Source organism: Dermacentor silvarum, chromosome 10 (assembly GCF_013339745.2).
Source record: "Dermacentor silvarum isolate Dsil-2018 chromosome 10, BIME_Dsil_1.4, whole genome shotgun sequence".
In the NCBI taxonomy this organism is placed as follows: domain Eukaryota; kingdom Metazoa; phylum Arthropoda; class Arachnida; order Ixodida; family Ixodidae; genus Dermacentor; species Dermacentor silvarum.
The window spans coordinates 6,623,000-6,626,189 of NC_051163.1; the positions used below are offsets into that span (position 1 = coordinate 6,623,000).

Here is a 3,190-nt window from a genome sequence, read left to right on the forward strand (position 1 = left end):
TCAAAGAACTATATATGCTGCCTGTAGAGAGAAGTCACTAAATACATATCATTTGGTCTATCGTGGTCCGTGCTTCGAACACGTTGGTTGCAGAAATTATACATAGCAAAAAGTGTAAGGTCATAATTGCCCAGGCTGTCATGACCAATCCGTATACGCTTCACCGCAAAGCGCCTGTATACATTTCGTGCACTATTTCACGAGCTTGTACAAATCGAAACGTTGGTGCCGGGCTGGTGCTTTGCCCTCGTTTGTCTATTTGCCGCATGTTCGCCCCGCCAGGCGGCGTCTGTTGTGACGCCACCGCTCGAGCGTTGCACACAGCGTCGTGCTCGTGGAGCGGCGTGGTGACGCGCAGGCTTAGAGGCTTGCATCGGGGTTTCCGCGCGCGGTGCACCACGGGTCCTGCTGCCGCGGTGACGTCTCTCTCCACAGTGGCAGGTCTGTTGTGCAGGCTCGGCTAAAGTGCGGGGGTGGTGCCTGAGGTGACGACGACCCTGGGAGCTGCGTACAAAGAGAGACATCAAGTCACAGGATATCCATTCGAAATATTTAATTGGCGGAAAATTGTTGGCGATAATTCGTAGAATGCGAGGACCAAAAGTGTTATGGAATTTCTCGCCCAAACGGCAGTTCCAGTTCTGTGAATGCGACGTTACCGATGTCTTTGCGTTGTTGTTTATTTAAGCGCTTCCATGCGGGGAAAGCAGTTGCCGGATTTAGCCGTCTCCTGTTTTCGAACGCACCTTGCTTTATAAACGTGCGATTAACTAGTCTCGAGCATCGAAAATCGTGTCGCAATGCGGGGTGTGACGTCGAATCTGCTTTCCTATCTTGCGCACTTTTACGAACTGCAAGTTACGCTGAGGCTGACCTATTTGGTATTTCGGAATTGCTATGTAGTCTAAATTTATTTCTCCAGTGTAACAAAGCGTCAAAGAAAGCTTCAGAAGCAGCTTGCTCAGTCACTTCGTGGACGCCATACTGGAGCACCATGCTGCAGTCAGCGGTGCGGCTGAAGACAAGCAGCTTTACAAAAGTGTATGATTTCATTTTCTGTGTTGGCATCAGTGGAAGCCAACACACAGCCTCGAAGGGAAGCATCTATTCCTTTCATTATGACAAATATTTAGTCGCACAAGCGTCGTAAGCTGAAGCAGGGTGAAGAAAGGCTTGCGACAATGTAACGGTTGTATTCATTCTATTTCACACTGGTTTCAATGACAAGTGACCTGAGGAGACAAGAACACGGTTAGGCAGTTGCAATACACAAATATGTCAACTAATACACGAACGTTCGGTATAATTTCAAATCCCTTCGGCATAACGATGCAACTTAGAGCGAGAGAGATCGACTGGGCACTTTGTGCTTGCGCCGGCTAGTCTTTCTGCGGCCCGTGTGAAGAGAAGCTACGCGTGGAAGAAGCATAGCTACTAATGTTCGGATACTCTTGTTTTGCGAGCGTTTTTGTATTGTTCACAATATTTTGCATGCATGTGGCAGTTAGTGACGAACACTATATATATATATATATATATATATATATATATATATATATCATAAGAATTAAGCCAACAAGCAACAACCAAGGACAGCATAAGGGAAATTATCTGCAGTTCTTCAATGAATTAAAGAAATGATAAATAGATGGAAATACAAGTGGATTCATCCAAAAAGCTCACGGAGACGTGACGCCTGCGGCAGAAAGGATGGTCCACATCCGCCGCCAAGGCCGTGAGTGCGCTCAATTGGTAAGAGCATATATATAGCCGCGGTAGCTCAATTGGTAAGAGCATCGCACGCGTAATGCGAAGACGTGGGTTCGTATCCCATCCGCGGCCAGTTGTTTTGTCATCCATATTCATTTCCACTTATTTATCATTTATGTGCGTATATATAGGGTGTCTCCAATTTCACGCAACAAGTAATTTTAATAGAAAACAGGTTTATAATTTAAAAAAATTAATCATAAAGTACGGGGTTATGTATGAAATAGCATATCGGGTAAATGGCCTCGAAGGCTTTGCTGGCACATACGCATTCCTTTGTTGAAATTTTCCATGGCCGTTTTGCAAAATTATGTGTGGCTGAATTTCGTTGATACAGCGCTCAATTTCCTCCTTCAAAGCGTGGGTGGTCGTAGGCTTGTTGGCTTAAACGTTAGATTTCAAAAAAAAAAAAAAAAAAGAAGAAGAAGAAGCCCAAAGAAAGAAGCGCGACGGCGTTAAATCGCATGATCTGGGCGGCCAATTCTGATCATCGAAACGGGGAATTACACGACCAGGAAACGACTCAAGCAGTAATTGAATTGTTTCTCGGGCTGTGTGGCATGTGGCACTGTCTTGTTGAAACCACATGCCGTCCACATGCATATCTTGCAATTTCGGCAGTAAAAATCTGGATTATCTCGTCACCATAGCAAGCACCATTACCTGTTATTGGCTGACCAGCCGCATTTTCGAAGACGAATGGTCCGATCATGCCCCCAGAACAAAATCCGCACCAAACAGTGACACGTTGTGGATGCATTTGCTTCTCAACAATCACTCGTGGATTTTCTGAACCCCAAATGCGTCAATTGTCGATTAACCAAGCCATCAAGATGAAAATGAGCCTCATCGCTGCAGATGATTTTGTTCGAAAAATCAACATCCATTTGTTGTTGTTCCAAAATCCATTCAACGAACTCTTTTCTCTATGCGTGATCAGTAGGCTTCAGTTCTTGAGTCAATAGAACTTAGTAAGAATGAAGATGGAAATCTTTCGTGATTACACGCTGTAGAGAGCTTCTCGAAATGTCCAATTCTTAACCACGGTGCCGAATTGATGTCTCTCAGCAACACACTCGCGAACTGCTTCGATGTTTTGCTTTGGCCGACTTGTTGAAGGACGGCCAGAGTGTCTAAGATCACTAATTGATCCAGTCTCCTTAAACTTTAAAATTAATCTCTTCACAGTTGATGAAGTTAAATCGCTTTTCCGACCATGTTTTGTACGAAAATTGCGAACTGCGTAGTTGCCAAAGCTTCATTATTTTTAAAATATTGCTCGACAATATAAACGCGCTGTTCTTTCGTGTAAAGTATCGCTGCCTAACTGCGCACACTGTACTCTATTCACTTTATTTTTATGTAGGAATTCTTATGCCCGTATTAACATGTGGATACACTGTATGCACACCTGCTTAGG

The 3,190-nt window shown here is 44.3% G+C and overlaps 1 non-coding gene across 1 annotated transcript; it reads left to right on the plus strand.

The window, feature by feature from the left end:
* The first annotated feature begins 1,769 nt into the window (after positions 1 to 1,769).
* Trnat-cgu (transfer RNA threonine (anticodon CGU)) lies at positions 1,770 to 1,842 on the plus strand. Its single transcript has one exon. It is a non-coding gene; the product is annotated as a tRNA-Thr (tRNA).
* Positions 1,843 to 3,190: the final 1,348 nt, after the last annotated feature.